Raw genomic sequence first — 8,808 nt, forward strand, 5'->3', positions numbered from 1 at the left:
AGCCATTCCCTAAAGTTAAAATAACTCCCCTGTCCACACAAAGTGATACAGTAAATTCTTATTGTGGTGACGGTGAAAACGTCTGATAAAAGATGATAAATGGGACACATTCACCTGTGATTCCTCCCCCCCCACCCCATTAAAACTGTAGTAAAGGGAGTCTTTAAAGGAATAAGCACACAGGAACAAAAAGAATGAGAAACAGCAGGAAGAAAATTTTGGAAGATGGGAAGCAGACGGATAAGCTGTAACTGAGAGAGAAGAACTGAGAGGGTCAAGGAGCACGCCGGGCCTCAGCCTAATTCACACGGAAGAGCCCCACCCAGGCAGCAGCAGCCCCGGGCAGCAGGGGCAGTAGGGGCGGAAGTGGGGTTGAGAAGATGATGAGCTGAGCGTCTAGCTAAGGAGCAAGTAGACGCTGATCACCTCTCCCACTCCTCGTGGTTGACCAAATGCCCCATCTGCCCCAGTGGAAGACTAGAAGCTGATTCTCTGGAGAAAGTAAAACAGGATCTCTACCCCGGGGGACACCAAGGACCTCTGGGGAGAGAGGACCCGTGCCGAAAACAGGAAATTAAGTCCAAGCTTACATATCAGACATCGAGATCCACCTTCTTCTTCCCCGACTCAGATCTCAGGATGCTAGCACAAAAAGGGCAGGAGAATGGAAAATTCTTCATGGGGGAGTCTGACCAGCTCAAAAGAAAAGAGCTCCGGGTGCTGACACGGTTGTTTTGTGTCCTCCAAGGACAAATGATAGACAGGCAAAAATGTTTTCCCTGCTTTTCTTTCAGGGAGACTTAATTTAGAGTTAACTTCTGTCAGAGAAAACACAACTTCCTGCACCTACTCTACATTATTTCCCACCATTTCTGTTGTAGAGGGGGACATAGTATACAGTGTTTGACATGCATGATTACAAGCTTACAGAATCTACTTATATTTCTGCTATTACTGTTTCTCAAGACAGCTGAATGAAATCACCCTACAACAGGGTTCTCAAGATTACCTGCAATTAGAATTACCTGGGGAGCCTTAAAAACACACCAATCCCAGAGCCCCACCCTCCAGAAATTAATTTAATTAGTTAGGGAGGGGTCAGGCAGCCTAGTTGTAAAAGCTCCCCAGGTGATTCTAATGTGCTGCAAAAATTGAAAACCACTGAAATGAAAAACACTGAAAAAATGAAGTCTGCAGTTGACAAGCCCACTCATTCAATCAGAGCATCCAACTGGAGATGCTCCACTAAAATGAGGAAGCAGAGGGTCCAGCACAGAAGAAAGGCAAGGAAAATATCCAGAAAGAGGTTGTGGGGAGATTCCAGGATGCAGCAGATCTAGAAGCAGCTAACCCAGCTGAACTTGGAGCTTTCCCAGCCTCCCTTGCAGCTAGGGTGGAGACATGTGACCTAAGCCCTGCCAATCAGTGGATCCATGTGAGATTTCTTTTCTGGGGAAAACAATGTAAGAAGATGTCAATGACAGACACCTGCTTTTCAAGAGCAAGTGGAGGGGAAGGCATCTAACCTTCAGGGACAGTAGGGGAAGACTGGCATCTCTGACCTCCAGCCCTGTGGTCTGAGCACTGTCCCTGATGTGATGTCTCCAGGCCTGACCCTGGAGATTCTGGAGCTAGTGAGCATCCTGTAACAAATTTTTCAGCTAGAGTGTGATCTGTTTTTCACAACTAAGCACCTGATGGATAGCGTTACCAAATATTTAGGTCTGAATTCATAAATATACAGGAAATTGAACAAAACAGGCAATTATTAACTCCAGGAAAAACAAAAAAGAGAGAGACAAATGTAATTCTGGTACACTACATGGATTGGCTGGGAACAATGTTTCATCTTATATAAACACTGAAATTTGAATTACAGTTATTAATATATCAGAAGGGCATGAGGAAGTATATGTGTCAGAGTGAGAGGTGTGTTTTCTATTGCTGCTATTTGCTGAACAAAGTTGGTGTCTTGAGGCAACAAATTTATTATCTTTTTTTTTTTTTTTTTTGGCCGCGCTGAGCACCTTGTGGGATCTTAGTTCCCCGACCAGGGACTGAATCCGCACCCTCAGCAGTAAAAGCGCAGAGCCCTAATCAGGGTATTCCCCAGAAATTTCTTATCTTAACACTTGTGGGTCCTAAGTCAGACGTGGGTCTCGCTGGGCGAAAGTCAAGGTGTGGGCAGAGCTGCATGCCTTCCGGGGGCTCCAGGGAGAATCCATCGCCTTGCCCACTGAGGTTGTTGGCAGAATTCGGTTTCCTGCCGTGGGGAGGACTGAAGTTCCCATTTCCTTGCTGGCCGTCAGCGGAGGGCTGGTCGTCTTCTGGAGGCACCCACATTCCTCGACCCGTGGCCCCCTTCGTCCACCTTCACAGCCAGCAACGGGGCTTCCACCTTCTCCTGCCTCATCTTCCCTTGTCACGTCTCCGACCTGCTCTACTGCCTTTCACTTTTAAGGACTCGTGATTGATCGAGCCCGCCCAGATAATCCAGGATAATCTCATTTCCAGGTTCTTAACTTTAATCACATCTGCTAAGTCTCTTTTGCCATATAAGGTAACATTCACAGGCTTGGGGGGTTAGGGCAGGGACATTTGGGGGGGGTGCAGTATTCAGCCCACCAGGTCAGGGGAGGCGTAAGAATGCTAAAACCCCATCTTCCAGAGTAGGAAGTCATCAGTATCTAAAATGGAAAAATCAAGAAAGAACAGCATGAACAATGAAATATGGAAGTAGAAACCAGAAGACATTTCTAGAACAGAAAAGCCGTTCCCACTGAGCAGCAGGATGGGGGTGGGGAACAGAGTTTGCAGTTTTTACAGTAGAAGCTTCATAGGGCACTCTTTAACGTTTAACTTTTAAAACCGTTTGGGGCTTCCCTGGTGGCGCAGTGGTTGAGAGTCCGCCGGCCGATGCAGGGGACGCGGGTTCGTGCCCCGGTCCGGGAAGATCCCACATGCCGCGGAGCGGCTGGGCCCGTGAGCCATGGCCGCTGAGCCTGCGCGTCCGGAGCCTGTGCTCCGCAACGGGAGAGGCCACAACAGTGAGAGGCCCGCGTACCGCAAAAACAAAACAAAACAAAACAAAACAAAAAAACCGTTTACCTTTCTAAGTCACGTACCTGTATTACCTCCTGCATAGGAGACACCCCTGTGTTCTGCCTACTCTCACTCCTCTACTCAAAGGACGCTTGGGACACTTCTGACAATGTCGGGGGTGGTTTCCCACTCCAAGCGATCCTGCAACACCAGCTGGGTGTCCTACGATTTAACTCGATTCTGACACTGTCTACCTGGACGTGGCCTCAGATCCCACAGGTTAAGGGCTCAGTCCCATAGGACTGCCCCCACTTCAGAAACCACTTGCAAGTCCAGGGTGCCACATGTGCTTCTCACAGACCAGCTGTAAACAGGAGGTTCCCATGCTAGAGTGGCTCACTGAACTCAGGAAAACAGTTTACTTGCCAGACTCTTGGTTTGTTACAAAGGATACAAATGAACAACCAGATAAAGAGATTCACAGGGTGAGGTCCAGAAGGGTCCTGAGCACAGGAGCTTCTGTCCCGGGGGAGTCTGGGGTGTGCCACCCTCCGGCATATGCTGTGTTCTTGTTCACCTACCTCGAAGTTCTCGGAACGTGGTCATTTAGGAGTTTTATGGAGGCTTCATTACATAGGCATGGCTGATTAAGTCAATGGCCACTGGTTAACTGATTCAAACTCCAGCCCCCTCTTCTCTCCCAGGAGAAGGGGGTGTGGGGTGGCGGAGGGACTCAATTCCAACCCTCTGATCAACCAGCCCTCTGGTTGGTTCCCCTGGCAACCAGACCCCCCCATCCTTAGGGGCTTTCCAAAAGGCCCCTCATTAACATAAACTCAGCTGTGGTTGAAAGGGGCGTGTTATAAATAACAAGAGACACCTTTATCCTCTTACCACTTAAGAAATTCCAAGGGTTTCAGGAGGGCCAGGAATAGGAGGAAGACTATATTTCTTAATACAAATCATTCTAGTTCCTCTGCTGGGAACCCTCTCTCCTCTAGGCCTCCCCTTAACTATTAGGGTACTGACCCCTCTGCCAGCAGGTAAACTCACTCTGTGCTCCCAAAGCCCCTCACAAGTTCCCCATTATAAATATCCACACACACCCCCAAAACTGAAATTGCACCGGTCCACCTGCTGGAGAAAGCTTATTTGGAGAATGAAAACAACCAGGGACAAGCCAACCAGAAAGAGAGAGAGAGGGTAAGCACCAATGAGATGCAGTAGGCCATGAGTGGGACATTTTCTCCTGAGGACTTGAAGCTGAGGGAATGTGAAGCCTGGAGTTGCTGCAGCCAACTTGTGCCTCTGAGGTTAGGGCTTGAAATAGGAGCCACTGTGAAGGACAATAAGAAAAAGGAAAAAGAGACATGCCATGTTCCAGTTATAGCACTGTAGCTACTGCTATTTCCCTTCCATGTCTCTGGCCTTTGGGATTTCTAGTCCTAATGATATTTACCCTGAAGCACTGGTTCTCAGCCCTGGCTGCCATTAGAATCACCTGGGACACCTTTAAAAAAAAAAACACCTAGGCCTGGTCCCACCCCCTCCCCAGAAATTCTGATTCACTCAGTCTGGGGTGGAACAGCCCTGGGAGGATGGGGAGGGGAGAAGGAAAAGGGCGGAAAGAGAAAGCATTTCAGCCAGATCTTTTCGTTTTGATACGGTTGGCCTGATAAAGCTTGGCTTCTTGCTAGTCGTGCAAAACAAACACCAGATTTTATTTCCTCTCTCCTCCCCATTCACTGGTGGAAAGAAGAACTCCTTGACATTTTGGTGGAAAGCAGAAGCAGAAACTGTAACGAGAAAGACTTAATTCTAGAAAACAATTGGAGGGAGCCCTTTGGCTTTTGGAGAAGGAGGATATCGTGTATATTCTGGAAAGAAGGGATGCTGAACCAGCAAGGAGCCCACAGCCTCTCAGAGGAGGGAAGTAAGTTGACGGCAGATGCCCACTAGGGCAGGGACAGGGCAGGAAGAAGTGCCTGAGAGTCGTGGGGCCCACGGTGGACTCAGTAGTGGTCGGCCAGGAGGGCAAGGGAGTGGAGCTGGCTTGCAGGGCAGGAAGACCAGCTCTCCCAAATGTTTGGAGACACGGACAGTACACTCTGGCCTCGGGGGCTGCTGCAGTGAGCTGGGGGAAGGGAGGGCCCCTGAGGCCAGGATAGGGAGGTCTGAGGGCCAGGCCGGCCCAGGTCCTGGAAGGCCAAGGGCACCACAAGGAGGAGTCTGATTGTGCCTGTACCAGTTGGACCGTGGAGGCCCGAGAAACCCCCGACAGGTGGCAGAGGCTCCGAACCATCCCCAGGTCCAAGCTCGGGTCTAAGATGACATCTTGAACGTATTTAAAGCTGTTTGGGACTCTGTGTCCAGGGGTCAGTTCCCACTGACCATTGACTGCACATGCTGACGTAGCCCCGAAGTGGAAGGTGGGAAGGAAGTAAAGATTCCCTTCTGGGCTTGACACGGTGCTTCTCAAAAGACCCCCAACACCTGCCACCCATTTCCAAACACCACCAGGGGCAGCCAATGGAAAAGTCTGGCCAGGCAGGCACTTGGGAGCTTTGTAAATTGCAGAGGAGACCAGTCACCTCCTCCTGGCCCTGAAGGCGACTACAAACTCCTCAAACTTGGGTGAGGTTATTCCTCATGCAACCCTGACTCCTCCACAGGCAGGGAACAGTCCCTGAACCAAACATAGAGGAAGTCAGAGAGGTAATAAGAGCGCGATGATACAGATAAAATGCATTCCTACTGACTTTTATGATTGACAGCTGATACCATTTATGCGCCAAACAACCCTATAAGTAGGTACTCTCTTTATTCTCTCCATTTTACATACAAGCAATCTGAGGCCCAGAGAGGTAACGTGACTTGCCCAGGGCCACAGAGCTAGTCAGTGGCATTGGCTGGAACTAGGACCTGGTGCCGCGATCCTGAGTCCCCAGCTCCATTTGCCTTTGCTCTTCCTCAGCCACTCCTGTGACCTGGCATCACAAATCCCCACAGGACCGCTGTGCTCGCTCTGGGCCCCAATTGGCCAGAATCCCTGGATGGTTTAGGCTCTGGCTGTGGGACCAGGGATCAGCATGCCTCACCCACCCCGACCGGTCTCTAAGGTACCCTGAGCGGGTCACCCTCCTGGCCACGGCTCATGAAAGGAGGGGCTGTGCAGGAGGCTTTAGCTGTCCTGCCACTGGCCCCTCGACCCAGGCCAACCAACTGCATTTTCAGCCACCCTCTTAGGTGAAGTGTAAGGGTCTCCGGCTTCAGGAAGAAAGCCAGACTTTCCAGGACTGGGTGTCAGGCAGATGCCCTGACAACGCAGGTGATGGCTGGAAAGCGTCACAGAGAGAGCCAGGAGGGGGCGGAGATGGCTGTTTCCATCTGCAACAGAGACTCACACTCGTGCTTGGTGGGTAACGGGCCAGAACTGCTCAAGTCTCTCCTGGCTCTGAATTCAGTGTGGCCAAACACCCCAGGGGGTGGGCGTGTCAGGGTTAAATGAGCTAACACAGCGAAGAACTCAGAACAGAGTCTGCCCTGTAAGAGCGGCGGCCTCTCCAGGTCCCCCAGGCTCCCTCAGCTCCTTTAGGTCTTGCTGCAGATGTCACCTCGGTGACACCCAAAGTCCCCCCGCACCACCGCCCCCAGCCCTCTCCAAACTCCCTTCTGCTTTACTTCTCTCCTGAGCACTTTGCTCCATCTGACATAGCTTTCAGCAAGATCAAAGCCAGCTTGCTCCTCCTCGGAGAGTCCCCTGGGCCCTGACATAGCCCACTCCAAGCCCCCGGCCTGTTAGGTCATTTGAAGTCCCCCTGGTGAGCTCCAAATCAGTGCTTCTCAAACTTGAACGTGCAGAGTCATCGCCAGGGACCTTATTAAATACAGAAATTAAATCGGCAAGGCCGGGTGGGCCTGGGAATCAGCATTCAGAAGGCATTCCCAGGTGATGGGTCAGAATTCAGGCTCTAGAATTTACCCTGTGGGCTACTGTTCTTTCCATTTTCCTTCTCTCCCCCCCTGCCCCCTCCCCCTGCCCCCTCTCTGCTCACTGTCCCTCTGTTCTGGTCCCTCCCCCCTTCTCTCCCTTGCCTTCTCTCTTCCTATCTCCCTCCATCATTCCATCCCTCTCTCGATGTCTCTTCCTACCTCCCTTCTCACCTCTTCCTTTCCTTTTCTTTCCCCACCGCTGCCCTCCCATTAGCTGCCCCGGGAGGTAACTGGCACCTTCAGGCATCGGCCCAACCTGCTGGGTTCAAAGGTCAAAACCCCTGATTCTAGAGGATTCCAGGCAAGTAGACTCCTTATTTGCAGAAGCAAAAAACAACATTAAACCAGGAGCCCCCTGAACTTAACAATTCAGAGCTGGGCTCATCACATTCCCTTCTTAATAACCACATAATGACTCCTATTAACAGCCCATCAAAGGCAATTACTCCTCTGAAGGAACAAAGGCTCCCACAAGCTGTTTTCTCACCGTTTGTAGCAAATGGCTCTTATTCCACACCTGCACCCTAACCACCCCCTCTTCTGAGGGCAAATCTTACAGATCTGTCTTCTTTCTCCAGTGGCTTCTCAGCAGACAGCTCCTCACCCATCCTTTCCCAAGGGACAGAGTGAGAACGTGGGAAAACCTTCACAGTCCTTTCCTCTTTTTCATTTAGTAGGGACATTGGATGGAGGCACAAGGAATCATCAAAAATCTGTCCGGCAGAAATACTCATCAGGGCCTCTGTTTACAAGCTTATTTATGCAGCGTGGATTGTAAGAGTGGAAAACCAGAAATTACTTCCATGACCATCACGGTCAAGTACAATAGAATACCAAACAGCCATAAAAACAGCTAGGAGGGCCCAAAACAATAATCAGAGCCTACATTGAGTTTTCCTAACTGTGTGCCCACCCCTACTCTGAGCATTTGACATATATTATCTCATTTAAGGTCACAACCACCCTGGGCAAATTATTATCCTCATTTCCTAGCTAAGGAAACCAAAGCTTAGGTGTTATTACCTATTTTTGCCTCAAACTGAATTTCACTCCTCAGCAACCAATGTCTAATCTTTAAGCAAATTCTCAGTGGTTGGTTTTTTTTTAAGTCTAGATATAGACCATGGAATGTAAAACAAAATCTTCTAGAAAGTAATCAGGAGAATATCTTCATGACCCTGGTGTAGGCACAGATTTCAGAAGCAGGACACAGAAAGTGTGAGCTTCCTGGACTTCAGAACAAGCAGTGGGTGTTACTTCCCCATTGACCCCTGCACATAGTCTATCCCAGTACGCAGGGAGAGCGGGAGGGTGGTGCACTAGAAATTGTTCAGCAGATACAGCCCCACTTCACATTTCAGTTTGGAGCTCCATCTGGGAAAGAGAAGGTTATAACCTCAGGGAAGGGGGAACCATCACTACTAGGCCATTCCCAATCAGGGCCCACTGATCTGCGCTGATGGACACCAGGGGGCGCCCTTCAGACAGTGCGTCCAGCCCTGGCCAGCAGCTCTGGCTGGAGTGAAGCCAGCTGTTTGCTTCCCTGCTGTCCCCATCCTAGCTTGTCCCTGGCAGCGGAGTGACAGAACAGAACTTCCCAGAGAGGTCGGCAACTAGGAGGAAAGGCTGAGAGGCCGCTGCGCCCCACACACCCCACGGTTTACAGAATGCCTTCACCCACACTCTCGCTTTATCCCCACACCAGCCCAGTGGGGAGCAACCCCTACTTTATGGATAAGGCAGCGGTTCAGTAAAAGGAAAATGAGGCTTCTC

The 8,808-nt window shown here is 50.3% G+C and overlaps 1 long non-coding RNA gene across 1 annotated transcript; it reads right to left on the reverse strand.

Moving 5' to 3' along the window:
* Window positions 1-1,985: 1,985 nt before the first annotated feature.
* LOC114485478 (uncharacterized) lies at window positions 1,986-4,424 on the reverse strand. The gene is made up of 2 exons (XR_003678899.2): window positions 4,254-4,424; window positions 1,986-2,687 (listed from the first exon to the last, which is right to left on the reverse strand). It is a non-coding gene; the product is annotated as an uncharacterized lncRNA (long non-coding RNA).
* Between the last annotated feature and the right edge of the window lie 4,384 nt (window positions 4,425-8,808).

This window comes from Physeter macrocephalus, unplaced genomic scaffold, assembly GCF_002837175.3.
Source record: "Physeter macrocephalus isolate SW-GA unplaced genomic scaffold, ASM283717v5 random_931, whole genome shotgun sequence".
Lineage (NCBI taxonomy): Eukaryota > Metazoa > Chordata > Mammalia > Artiodactyla > Physeteridae > Physeter > Physeter macrocephalus.